Raw genomic sequence first — 13,551 nt, forward strand, 5'->3', positions numbered from 1 at the left:
CCTTGCTGTTACTAGAGATTATAAACCAAAACTTCTAACTCCTGATTTCTTCAGGTTTATGATAAATATAAACACTCATAACCAGAAGACCTCTATACAGTTATACATATGTTTATTTTTTTCTTGGAAAAGGTGGCAAGAAAATATATCATTAATGACATAACATACTATGTATATGATATACAAGGTCTGTCTGGAAAGTATCCAGCCATTGTTAATATAATGACAATGGTTTGCATGACATTGAGTAACCTGGCAGCCAAGGAGAGTGGACTGGGATGTGCATGTGTGAACAATGACGCCTTCACTGTACTAGTCAGTGGGACGCTAGAGGCCATTGAGTGAGCATGTGTACTATGTGGCTGTTGCATTCAAAATGTCTGAGTGAGTAGAGCAATGATTCTGCATCATGCTTTGCATTAGCTTAAACAATCCTCCATGGAAATTATTCAGATGATTCAGAAGACTTTTGGGGACAATGCAAAGAGTGCAGTGCAAATAAAAGTGTGGCACAAACCCTTCAAAGATGGTCAATAATCTGTTGAAAGGGATTCACATTCTGGAAGGCCTGCAACAAGCAGAACACCTGAGAATGTTGAATGTGTACGGGTTAGGTTAAGAGACACTGGGAGAACTGTGTGAGGTCCCAATGTGCCTACTTTGAAGGGGATTCAGGCATCATTGTCCTATGTACAATGTTTCTTATATCTTCTTCAATAAATGTCTCTATTTTTCATACTACATGGCTGGATACTTTCTGGAAAGTATCCAGACAGACTTTGGATATGCATCATTCCTGAAATTCTTCTCCTTAGATACGTGCTTTAATCCTACCATTGTTTAGTAATGTCATCTAAATGATTATTGAAATACTCTGTTTAGTTAGTAAACAAAATCTTCCTGTTTCAAAATGACATAGCTAGACATATGTCTACATAAATGCAATTTTGCAGGAGAAATTTTAAATACAAAATACATAAAAAGAACATAAAAAGGTGATCCTATAATAACATTATATACTAGTGAAAATTTTGAGTTAATAGTTATGTAACTTATGACACATTACATTAATATGTATTTTTTCATGCCCTGTTATTTAAGGAGTTGTGAAAATCTGACATGAATAAAACAAATTTGTTCACGTGACTATTACACTGTTTTTCTTTCCTTTTACAGAAACATTCTGGTTAACTGGTCTTATTAAAGAATATGTTAATCATTGACTTAATCATCAAATATTTATTTAGTACCCCTTATATGCCCAACACTGATTGCAGCTTGAACTGCTTAAATAAATCAGATGCGACCCCTGTCAAGAACATATAGTCTGATTAGCCAACTATTTAAATAAATAAATGTGCTACGTGCCAAATACTCTATTAAAATGTTTTATATGAATTATGCCTCATGATAACAATACAATTATTGTATATAGGTAATTTTATCCCATTTTATAGATAAGAGAAATAAATGTGGTGATTCTAAACTATGCTATCCTCAGGGACAGCCTAATTCCCCACCACTGGAGAGTGAGCTAGACTTAGTGAATTGCTTTTAATGAATACACTAAAGCGCACGTGACCGTGAGACTTTGTTGACTAGGGCATAAAGGCACTGAGGCTTCCTTTTGCTCTCTCTTGGCTGGGAAGCCAGCTGCCATGTCTTGAGAACACACAAGCTGCTCTACAGAGAGGCCCACGTGGTGAGGGCCTGAGGCCTTCTGCCAAGAGCCATGTGAGTCATTTTGAAAGTGGATTCTCCTTCCCAGTCGGGCCTTCAGGTGATAGGGGTTCTTGCCAACATCTAACCTCAATAGAAACCCTGAGCCAGAACTATCCATCTAAGCAGCTCTTTAATTACTGACCCAAAGAAACTGTGAGATAATGTTTGTTGTTTTGAATAAGTACATTTTGGGAGCAATTTGTTATTCAGCAACAAACAACTAATACAATGAGCTTAGAGAAGTTAATAATTTGCTGAGGTCACAGCACTAGGAAATGTTAGAGATGTTCTAACCAGTTTATTATAGCTACGGTGACCATACAATTTATTGTCCAGCAGAAACACTTTAGAGAGTAACAGAAGCACGCATAGTAATTATATCGGTACAACAGCTATACACTGGTACTCTCCAAGGAAAACCCTAACATAGGCTCACGCTAATTACAGCTGATGCTCTTTACTACTCCACAGTTCTGTTTCCAATATAAAGAAGTGTATAAAATGTGCCAGTACAACAATGGAAGTTTAGTACAGAGAAAGGATAATCCAACTATTCTGATAGAGACTGCTAGCTACCTACCCAATATTCATTGTCCCCTCCTTGGTTTGATAATAAAACCACTATATCATGGTGGCAGTAACTGCATTTCCTGCCTCCTGATAGATAACCAGGAGATGTCAGTAGAAGCTGTCAGGTGTAGCTTATAGGAAAGCTCTTATAGGAGGGACTATCTTATAAGGAACCCTTTTTGCTCTGCAATTCCTTTATAGGACATGGATGTGATGGTTGGAGCTGCAACAGCCATATTGTGAACATAGAAACATACTTAGTAATAGAGGTCATGATCTATCTAAGAATTATAAAACAGAAAGTTTATGTTTCTGTTAACCATGGACCCATAATTCCAGTCTTGGACTGTAAATCTTGGACTGTATTATGCAAGAGAAAAATATATCTCTATCCTTGTTTAAGATGTTATGATTTGGGTTTTCAGCTATACATGGCTAACCTAATCTTAACTGATATGCTCACCTTAATTCCTCAGACAAGAGATTTAAATTCTGAGTGCCAAAAATTTTTATTCTTAATCTATTTTGATAGAAATTACTCTGGAAACATTGACCACTCTTCCTACTTTTTTAAGTGGCTAAATCAGAAGCATTGTCTGTCGGTTTTCTTAATGATATGAGGTTAATATCCCTTGCAGAAAGCAGAGTCAGTTCACTTTTTAGGGCCTGTGAGAGTTTCACATCCTCTATGGAAGCTCATCCAATTGTTGATATTAGTAAGACAAGTATGAATTCAGTTTTTGTGAGCAATGCCCTAATTTTTAGATGGGCTGATGCCTTCACCAATTTTGTTCCTTTTGAATGATTCATTTGGTAACTTTTCTAAACTCTCCACTCTTATTTCCTCTAAAACTTGAAGACTAATTAAGGATTTCTACCTTTTAGTCATTATGGAAATGTGTCAGGGGATTTTAATGAAATGTTAAATATTTGGTTTTGATAGAAAATGATTATGTTCACTAAGGAGTTAGAGACAGAACTCTTAATTGCATAATTACATTAGGTTTAGCTCATAGAAACAAAAAATAAATAAAAGGTTTGGTTCATGTTCAGCATTTTTGTGAAATATAACTGTATTTCTACAATTAGTTTTTTTTTTTAGTTTTGAACTAGTAATTACTAGTATGGAGATGGTTACATAAATTAATTCTGCTCTTTAAGCATAAGTGAGATTCTTTAAGAAGTTGAATTAACTTTTCTATTCTAACTATTTAAGTTTAGTTATTCTAACTATTTTAGTTTAGAATATATTTATCATTAATACAATATTTAAACAGTTACTGGAATGAAATACTCCCTATAGAGAATAAATCTTTTCATATATCTGAAGAATCTAGGATAAATATATGGAAGAAAATTTGAGGCCGGGCGTGGTGGCTCACGTCTGTAATCCTAGCACTCTGGGAGGCCGAGGCGGGTGGATTGCTCCAGGTCAGGAGTTCGAGACCAGCCTGAGCAAGAGCGAGACCCCGTCTCTACTAAAACTAGAAAGAAATTATCTGACCAACTAAATAGAAAAAATTAGCCGGGCATGGTGGCGCATGCCTGTAGTCCCAGCTACTGGGGAGGCTGAGGCAGTAGGATCACTTAAGCCCAGGAGTTTGAGGTTGCTGTGAGCTAGGCTGACGCCACTGCACTCACTCTAGCCCGGGCAACAAAGTGAGACTCTGTCTCAAAAAAAAAGAAAAAGAAAAAGAAAAAAAGAAAACTTGAAGGACAACCTAATAATTATGGCTGGCCCAAATGCAATAGTGAATGACATTCATTAAGAAGAATGAAAGCTAAGGCTGGATAATCATTTGATAGGGATGTAATAGATCTGTGTTGTCTAATAGAATTTTCTGCAGTGATGGAGGTATTCTATATCTATAATATCTGAATACTTGCATCACCCACATGTGGCTATTGAGCACTTGAAATGTGGCTAGTGTGACTAAGAAATTAAATTTCAATTTTTTTTTAAATTTCTGTGGTCACATGTGAATATTGGCTCCCAAATTGGACAGCATATTTATAGATGGCATTCACACAGAGGTTAGGTTAAAGAATCAGATTTGATAGATTCTAAAGTCTCTTCCAACTTTGTACTGCCATAGCTACAAAAAAATTAGAGGTAAAACTTTATTTTATCTCCATTTCTGTTCCATTCTGCACCAAATTTTTCCCTGTTTCTAATATTTGGAATTCATTCATTCATTAATTTAGTCATCACAGAAATAGTGTGCCAAATGCAATGGAAAAAAACAGAAGCTGCTCTGGCATCAACATTTCTGACCTTCTCCCTTTCCTTCTCACTGTTTTCAATAGCTCTTCCCCTCTGGGATACATCTCTCATCTGCAAATGTGACAGTAAGGTACCAGGCTGCTCATGCGATCCTCCTGCCTCAGCCTCCTGGGTAACTGGGACTATAGGTGCAGACCACCACAGCCAGCTAATTTTTCCATTTTTTGTAGAGATGGGGTCTTGCTACGTTCCTCAGGCTGGTCTTAAACTCCTGACCTCAAGCAATCCTCCTGCCCAAAGGGCTATAGGTGTGAGCCACCACGCCTGGCCTCACCTTCATCTTTCTATAGTGGTTTCAGAATATTCACCTGCAGTTTACGCTGTTCTCCACTCAAAGAAACCTTCCTAGACATCTGCCTTTCCTATTCTTCTCTCCCCTCCTTTCATGATGCTCAAGAAAATCTGGACACTTTTCCCCCCACTTTTGCCTCAACTCTGCTGCATTTTTAACACGTAGCCTCTTCCTTCAAGACTTTAGCCCAGGCCAGGCGCGGTGGCTCACGCCTGTAATCCTACGAGGCCGAGGCGGGTGGATCCCTCGAGGTCAGGAGTTTGAGACCAGCCTGAGCAAGAGTGAGACCCCATCTCTACTAAAAATAGAAAGAAATTATCTGGCCAACTAAATATATATATAGGAAAAATTAGCCGGGCATGGTGGCACATGCCTGTAGTCCCAGCTACTCGGGAGGCTGAGGCAGGAGGATCGCTTGAGCCCAGGAGTCTGAGGTTGCTGTGAGCTAGGCTGATGCCATGGCACTCTAGCCCGGGCAACAGAGCGAGACTCTGCTTCAAAAAAAAAAAAAAAGACTTTAGCCCATATCAATTTCAAAGTTTCCCAGCAAATCCACTTCCCTAGGAGGTTATGCTGTTTCTGCTCCCCCATCCATCCTCCTCTCCAATAATTCGAGTAGAAATAACCTTTTCTATTTTTATTTTGTAAGTAATTATATATAAACAAAAAAAAATGCTTCTGTCTGTACCTGGGCTATTGCCTATGGTGATGGTGATGCCAATGTGCATTGTACAACTCCGGGGAGACGGACTGCAGGGGCAATGCACGGTTATGTGGCTCCTGCCTCGGGCCTCCTCTGTGCTGAAGGCAATCTTGCTAGGATGGGTTTCTCAAAGGGTAGTCTGAGGGCTGCCACCACCTGGGGTCCTTGTATAAAGTGTGTGATGCCAGGTCTACTAAATAAGAATTTCTGGAGTATGGATCTGAGTTTTTGTGGGGTTTTTTTAGCAATTTTTTGGGGGGGAGTTTTATGCACACTAAAGTTTGAGCATTCCACCTTTTTAGTTACCTATTACTACATAATAACCCCTGCCCCTGCCAACCCTAGTGGCTTTAGACGATGATTTATCATTTCTCATGATTCTATGTGGGTTGACTGGCAGTTTCTCTCCTGGTTTCTCTTAGGCTTATTCAGGCAGCGTCATTCTGGTAGAGGCACGGCTAGGTTGGAAGGTTCGAAATGGCCTCCCTCGTTCATGTATTTGGCAGTGGTGCTGTCGGCGGGGTGCCTCAGTTCTTCTTGTGGCTTCTCACTCTCCAGTTGGCTGAGACAGCTTCTCAGCGCAATGTTCTAAGACAGGAAAGGTGGAAGCTGCAAGCTCTCCTGACGCCTAGGTTTGCTTGCACAGCATCATTTCTGCCACATTCTACTGTGTCAAAGCAAGGGAGAAGACCAGACCAGGTTCAAAATATGGGAATATATTAATAGACTCCATTTCTTGATAGAGTCAGCTGCAAAGCATTTGTAGCTGTATTTATTTTCCCCGCACACCATAGTATTATAATTAATACTTTGAGCTTTCTCGATCACATCTGCAGGGATTGAAGTGGTTATGAAATTTCTGGAATATGGTGTTTATGGGCTTTGCTTTGAAATGGAAGTTTCTTCCTGTATTTGCTAGGAAGAGGTTGGTTTGCTTTCAAGTCCTGAGACCAGGATTGTTAATAGGGCTAATAGTCATTAAATATAAGGGTTTAACCTCAGTAGAAAAGATCTAGAAGCTCAAAAAAAAAAAAAAGGTATTTAGATTTCCATTTTGAACCTCTCAAAAGCAACTATGGATTTACTTAAGAAAAAAAATCATTACATACTACTGGATTGCATATTTTTCACAACTACTTTATTCAGGTTTTTTCCATTAAAAACTTTCCAAATATAAAAGAGTCAGAATTGGCTAAACTTAGTTTCCTCTTCTCCCATAGATGATCCTATAGTGATTTTTGATAATGGCAAAAGGTCTTATTTAAACATGAAAATGGTGGAAAGAATAAAGAAGGATTGGAGTCAACCTGAGAACTTAGGTACAGAGTATAAAATCAGTGCTCATTTCAGGAGAAAGGACTGAGATAGCAGACTTGCCCACGGTTGCAAAGCCTGCTGGGAGTCAATGGCAAAGGGAAGGCAGCCACCCAATGTACATTCACATCTTGGCTCCAAGTACTCGCCACTGTGTTTACAAACTACATGCAGTATCGAGAAAACAAATTCAAAATATATTCTTGAAAAGTGATCCCTGAGGGGGCTTAAATAACTGTTAATTCTTAAGAAAAATACCAGCCTCTGAGTGTAATAGTCAGTTAAATCAAGAAAATATCTTTTAATCAACTAAAAGAAAACGTGATTAATATGCCTGCTGCCTCAAGTTAAAGCATTTATGTATTTTCCTATATTTATCATTCACTTTGGAATTTTATTCATTTTGGTTTAGACTGAAGCAAAAGTTTGCCAATAATTATGTCTCCCTGAGTCAGCAAGTAAATTTCCCACTACTCTCCCAGTTAGATGAGTCACCGGCCTGGCTTAGGGAAGTCACAGTCCTCGCTGTCTGGGTTGGATGAGAAACAACATTACAGTCAATCAGTCTAGACAGCTTAGGGGGCAGCCACTTGGCCATTTATGGTATCATTTCCCCTTTCTACTGGGAGAGCCTAGAGAGCAAAGAGAGGCTCCTGGGAATATATGTAGGGCTGCCAAATTTAGCAGATAAAAATACAGGATGTCCAGTTAAATTTGGATTTCAGATAAACAGTGAATACTTTTTTAGATTACATATATTCCACGTAATATTCGGGACTTTTAGGACAAACTTTCACTAAAAAAAAAACAACATTTACTTGAAATTCACATTTATTTGGGCATCCTATATTTTATCTCGTAACCCTACATATATGGATGTCATCTCATATCACCTTATGTCACAGAATATCATAGAGATGAAAGTCTGTTTTCCTGAGTTTTAGAGAATGAAAGTTGAATTATCTTTCTTTCACTTTTTATTAACCACGTAATTACCATCTAACATGAGAAAAATAAAATCAGTGACAAGAATTCCTTACAGCAGTGATTCTCAGACTTTAATGTGCATATGAGCTGTGTGGGAATCTTAGGAAAATCCAGATTCTAATTCAGCAGCCTGAGGTGGGGCCTGACATTCTGCATTTCTAATAAGCTCACAGCTAATAGCGATGCTGCTGGTCCATGGAACATGCTTGTCAGTAGCAAGGCTTTTAGTGTTTCTCAAATTTTGCTGTATATTAAAGTCACCTGGGGAGCTTTTAAAACTCTTGATGCCCAGGCTGCATCGCATCCAGATAGACTCCAAATCTCTGGGAGTGGGAACCCGGTGCCAGTGTATGTGTACGGGTGTATGTGTTTTTATATTTATTATTTTATATATATATATATTTTTTTAAGTTCCTCAGTTGCTTCCTGTATGCAGCCAATGTTGAGGACTGCTGTCTTTTAGCGACTAGGTCACTGGGACACTGTTTAATATTATTGTCATCATCTGGGTGGGAGGCAAGCCCTTCAAAATAAAATTGGCATGCTGGTTGCCACACAGTAACTATAATCTTTAGAGACTGAAATTTGAAGAATCACAATCAAGGTCTTTTCAGTGTGTCCACTTTGAGTTATGCTTTCTAAGCAAGTGAGAAAAGCAGTTAATTTTTATTATTTTAACTGTTATAATAAATATTTTCCAAATTTGAAAATTTTATAGCTGTGACATCCTGATTGTTGGAAATATTTTTTTCCGTGAGTCTAAGATCATTTATTTCTCTTAATGTTTCTAATAGAAACCAAACAGCCACCACCTCAGAGTTAGAGTGGCTTGGGAAAGCCTGGAATTTATGGTCTGTTACTCTTGGTGAGGCTTGACTAGAGTCAAGGAATGTGACTTAAGGAAGAAAATCAAATCTTTAAGTTGTTGTTACTTTTCACATACATGTGTCAACAACATAAAAGTATGCTTTCAAAGCTACCGATACAAATATAGCATATAGACAACAGAGACTTACACAAAACAGATGGCTGCTGACATAAAGTTAGCTGGAAGAACCTTCTATAAAAGCCTTCTTTCCTTACCTAACACCTTACTCTTTTGTCTCCTAATTTTGTCACTTTGGTGTCATCCATTTTTATGCCATCTTCCTTAAATCACAATCTTTTCTTTTTGTAGATTTGTTCAGGTTGAGAAATGCTTTTTGTGCTAAAGTGGTACCCCTTGGAGTATTTTTTCTTTCCTTTTTATTTATCTCGGTTTTTCTTTGACACTTCATTCATCATACATTCTCTTCTCTTTTTATGCCTAGCCTATACCCTCCATCTCTTCTCTGTTTAATCCTCTATCCTAGAGACCAAACATTCTAGAACCTGTGACCAGAACTTGACCTGCCTCCCTCAACAACTCCAGCAGCAGCTACCACGCCCTGGGAAACCACCTTAAGTCCACAGGTGCAACTGATGCTGGGTGGCCCCAACAGCAGGTTGAAAGGCTGCCAACTTGAAAAGGTGACTCAGAAGAAGTACAACAAGACCTTCAGGGAGTGGGAGGCTAACTGTTTTGCAAACTTTTAACTGTGGGTCCTCTACTTAGTGTGCCCTTTCAGAAAACTTTTGCCCTGGAGCTGAAAGAGGGCTAAGTGGAAAGCAATTCTTAAGTCTCCCAGAATGAGGAGGAAGTTAACTTTCTTGGTCCTTCATACAAAGTCAGCCACCTAAAAATGTTTTTGTTCTGAGCAATGTAGTTTACTCTTCCTTCCATGAGAGGCTTATCCACAGTTTCTTAAAACTCAGCCCACACCACAGCAGTGCAGTGTACAATATGGTAACAAAACAGTAACTAAGATAGTATTTATTTAACATTATGTGTTTTTATTTGCAGAGGTGGGGAACCTACAGCCTTGGAGCTACATGTGGCCTTCTGGATCCTTGAATGTGGCCTTTTGACTGAATCCAAATTTACAGGACAAATCCCTAAAAGGATTTGTCCTGTAAAATTTAGATTCGATAACAACCTGAACGAGTCTGCTACTCCTACTTTCTTCAGTATTGTGTTGTAGAAAGAGCTCTTGACATAATATTCTTTCAGAGCCTGTAAGTTGGATCCAAGCTCTGCCACTAACTAACCCTAGTCAGGTTTTCATAGCTTCCTTGAATTCAGTTTCTTTATTAAGAAATAAATGATCAAATTAAATTGTTTCTTCCAGTCTTTTAGTCTATTATTCCACACTCAACGTATCTTCAATGGTTTATATATTTTTTCCTGGGCTACATTGGGACAGCAAATAAATGTGTATGTGAAATCTCCTCTGATAGTCTTCTCCCTTTGAAATTAAAAAAAAATTATATATATATGTGTATATATTTCCATTTACTTGCCTTTCTTCCAAAGTGCTTATCTAGGAGAAGCTTTGTATAGGTCTGTACAGTTAACTTATGTTTTTCGAGAGAATCTAAGTAATATTAATGCTGTATTTTATAAAGCTATTTTTGTTATCAAAAGCTGTCATGGTTTCCTTTGGAGCTGGAGTAAAGGTGCTGTTACAGGTTGGCTGCTTGTTACAACCTGGTTTTATTCTGGGAGAAAGTGAGACATTCACTTCCTTTACACCATTCAAAGAAACTAGCTTAAATTCCAAGAATGCCTGTGGCATTTATCAGACACTGCCCTTCCCCCTCATGTTTGTTTATTTTTACACTGGGCACAAAGTACAATTAATTACCACTGCTCACTGGACCAGAATGCAGTTATAGCCTGAAAGGATGACCAAACTGCCTTCTCTTGCTGAGTGACTGTATCTGCAGAGACTCTTTTCCAGAACTGCATGGGCATGATCAGCTCTGCATGTGCATGATCAGATTCTGGTTGCCTGACAAAAACTAAAACCAAATTGCACAGTGAAACACAGAAAGCTGAAAACACAAGACTAATCTTCATTTGCTGCATAAGATCATTTAAAACCCTGGTTTCATAATTCAGTTTTAATAAACACCTCTTTGAAGTCTGTATCCTATTTGGAGGAGAGGAGACATAATCTGCCCTGTAATAAGGAAAGACTTGAAAAGGGAGATACATCACATTCATTTGATCCCATGTTACTACCTGGCATCAACCACAAAATTCCCACATTTTATTCTTCTATATGTTCACTAACGTTTTGAGCATTTTATACACGAGGCATCATGGGATATAATGAAAAGTGTGGAAAGAACAGCATGAGGCATTAACTGCATTGAGATTCTGTGAATGAGAGATAAGTACTTGTAAAATAACACTAATCTATGAGAAGGGCAAAACAATAACAAATTTGTCATTAACAACACTTTGTATGTGCTTGCATTGGAGACTATATTACTTGAAAATGATGTATTTGTTAAATATCCAATATAGCAAACCTCATCAGAAGAGTTTGATATAAAAAATCTAGCTGCATGACCTGGATGTGGTGTATATATGGTTATTGCCAGTCCTGTAGAGCAATAAACCTAGGCAAACTCTTTCTCAGTCCCCACAGTTGTTTGGTTTGGAGTAATGATCTATAAATTGCCTGTTTGTTAGAATTGATAGAATAGTTAGGGAGGAGACAAAGAGAGCTAACTAGGACATATATAGGAAAATAAAAATCTCAGGACTCCCCTCTCCCTTTAACTCTTATGTAAAATGGAAGGTCAAGCCTGGAGGCTGAGTCATGCAACACCTGCTGCCAAAGGAATAGCTGTTTCTAACATTATGCATCAGCCAGATCCCTATAGAAAAGTAAAAGGTCTCAGGCATCTACAAAAAACTGCCCACACAGATCATTCATAAGGAAATTCTTTGCCCACTTCCCATAGACAAGGACATGCAAATTGTACTTAGGGTCTGCTGGCTAAGTCTACCTCCTGAAACTAAAGTCTGTTCCATTCCACACCGATAATGTTGATTACAAGTTTCCCAGGTGTAGAACAGAGACAAGGCAAGATCAACCATTCCTCCATCTACCCAAGAACACTTACATAATTGATTCTTCCTTCACTCCTTTTTTCTCATCATACATTCACCTTATCTTATGTAAAATGTAGATTTCCTGCACCTCACAAGAATGGAACCATTCGCCTCATCCGCCTTCCTTTTTGTTTTTCTGTATATCTTCTTCCTTCAAATACTGAAGTTCCCACATCCCCCTTCAGAAGAGCAGTCACAGATGCATCTGTGGTTTGTGTTTCCTGGGCACATCCTCAAACTGTGGCTTAATAAACCTCCGTCGATTGAAATCTTTGCTTCAGTCACTTATTTTTTAAAGCAGTAAATACCCTTCAACTCTCTGTTTAAATTCACCTCCGTGACTCAATAATCCATCTCCAACCCATAATCTCACTCGGATGCCTACCCCACTCATGCAAATAATCATACACAACAAATGGCAAATAGTGCAGAAGTTTAAATGAAAAACAGAAGACTTGTATCACTCATTATCACAGCCACTCATGGGTCTGTTTACTTTATAAAGATTTTTATAAATTATAGCAATTTGTAATTTATAACAAATAAATTTGTAACATTATAAAAACTTAAAAGAAACGAGACACAAATTAGAGATCTGAACTGAGACCTCTATATGAACCAAGACTCAAAAAGGTCCCCATCCCTGGTGAAATGAGAATAAGAAAAAGTCTGCCTATGAGCTCCTAGGAGAGGGCCAGGAAACATTTATAATTTACAATAATGTTGACCTTACTGTAAACTAAAAATAAAATTCCAAGGCCCCCTGCTGACTGAACAGACCCCCCTCTTACCCAAGGGGACTCCCCCCGACAAAAAAAAAAAAAACCCTTAAAACTGAGTTTCTCAGGCATGAAGCCTCCTAGTACCCCCTCCCTTTTGGGGTTTAGAGACAATTGACCAGCATTAATGTTAAAACAGAAATTGTAAGACTGACTAAACAGACTCTTTGTGACACTAAGATACTAAATTATTAACAGGACCCAAGGCCCAAGCAAAGCAAAGGTTAAATCACACCTGCAGGTCATCAATTTGCTTAACAGGTCACTTGAGTCATATATCATGGCTTGTCTCTAATTAACAGGCTTCCTTATCTTAACTTAAAACATTCCAAGCATTTAGACAAAGCTTTATTTCTTTAACCAATTAAAAATCAAAGAATCTTTGAATCTACCTATGACTTATAAGCCCTATTTTGAGGGGTCCAACCTCTTTGGGCCAAACCAAAGGTATACCTTCCATGTATTGATTTATGATTTTATCCTTAATTTCTGTCTCCCTAAAATGTACAAAACCAAACTGTAACCCTATACCTTTGGGACCACTTACTCAAGGCTTCTTGAGTTTATGGATTCCCTGGACTGTCAGTCACTCATGTTTGGCTCAGAATAAACCTCTTTAAAGTATTTTACAGAGTTTGTGGTTTCTGTTATCATTACCAGTTTCAAAAATTTTTTGTTATAACTTGTTAATCCCTATAGAAAAGCCAAGGATTAGTGTTGTTTTTCCTCAATGTGTGATTTTTAGTAATATGCTTACTCCAAAGAGATTGTACCATGTCAAAAGAGTGAGATTTTCCTGGGGAATTCATCAGCTTAGATTTTGATCTTTAGAAAGCTAATGTGTCTCAATGTTTAGAAAACACAGTGTGGGACAGATAAAGCTGAGTTTTGAGCTCCATTTCTGTCACTTTCTAG

General features: G+C 38.1%; 1 long non-coding RNA gene across 1 annotated transcript; it reads left to right on the forward strand.

Moving 5' to 3' along the window:
* The first annotated feature begins 1,667 nt into the window (after nucleotides 1–1,667).
* LOC123643913 lies at nucleotides 1,668–9,820 on the forward strand. The gene is made up of 3 exons (XR_006736950.1): nucleotides 1,668–1,734; nucleotides 9,225–9,381; nucleotides 9,755–9,820. It is a non-coding gene; the product is annotated as an uncharacterized LOC123643913 (long non-coding RNA).
* The last annotated feature ends 3,731 nt before the right edge of the window (nucleotides 9,821–13,551 follow it).

This window comes from Lemur catta, chromosome 8 (genome assembly GCF_020740605.2).
Source record: "Lemur catta isolate mLemCat1 chromosome 8, mLemCat1.pri, whole genome shotgun sequence".
Taxonomy (NCBI): domain Eukaryota; kingdom Metazoa; phylum Chordata; class Mammalia; order Primates; family Lemuridae; genus Lemur; species Lemur catta.